This window comes from Herpailurus yagouaroundi, unplaced genomic scaffold (assembly GCF_014898765.1).
Source record: "Herpailurus yagouaroundi ecotype Mexico unplaced genomic scaffold, PumYag 139, whole genome shotgun sequence".
Lineage (NCBI taxonomy): Eukaryota > Metazoa > Chordata > Mammalia > Carnivora > Felidae > Herpailurus > Herpailurus yagouaroundi.
In genome coordinates, this window is record NW_024412394.1 from 2851048 (window position 1) to 2851903 (window position 856).

Here is an 856-nt window from a genome sequence, read left to right on the forward strand (position 1 = left end):
AAAATAAATAAACGTTAAAAAAAAATAATAAAATAAAATCTTAAAAGAAAAAAAGAAAACTATACCAAAGCACATCATAATCAAATTGCTTAAAACCAGTAATAAAGAGCAAATTCTTAATAAGACTAAGCAAAAATTAAAGTCCTAGTAATTCTTTTTTTTTAATTTTTTTAATGTTTATTTTTTTGAGAGAGAGAGAGAGAGTGTGAGCAGGGGAGAAGCAGAGAGACAGGGAGACACAGAATCCGAAGTGGGCTCCAGGGTTTGTCAGCACAGAACCTGACTTGGGGCTCAAACTTGCAAACTGCGAGATCATGACCTGAGCTGAAGTCAGACGCTCAACTGACTTGACTGACACTCAACTAGGATAAAATTGAATCACTAATAATATTCAATTAATGCAGATGAAGGCAGAAAAAGGAAAAATGGAACAAAGAACAAATGATACACATAAAAAGTAGCCAATGATAGACTCAAACCTAACCCTATCAGGGATCACATTACATGCAGTTGTCTAAATATCCCAAAGTTGAGCCACCCAGGGGCCCCAAAAGGGAACAAATCCTAAAGGCGGTAGGAGATAAAAGACGCATTACATGCAGGAGAACCAAAAAGAGTTGACAGCAGATTTTTCTGCAGAAACCACGCAAGCCAGGGATGCCTGGGTGGCTCAGCCAGGGGAGTGACTGACTCTTGATTTCAGCTCAGGTTATGATCCCGGGGTCGAGCCCTGCATTGGGCTCCTCACTGGGTGTGGAGTCCGCTTGGGATTCTCTTTCTCTCTCTCTCCCCCACTGTTCCTCTCCCCTGCCCTTGTGCTCTGTCTCTTTCAAGAAAGGAAGGAAGGAAGGAAGGA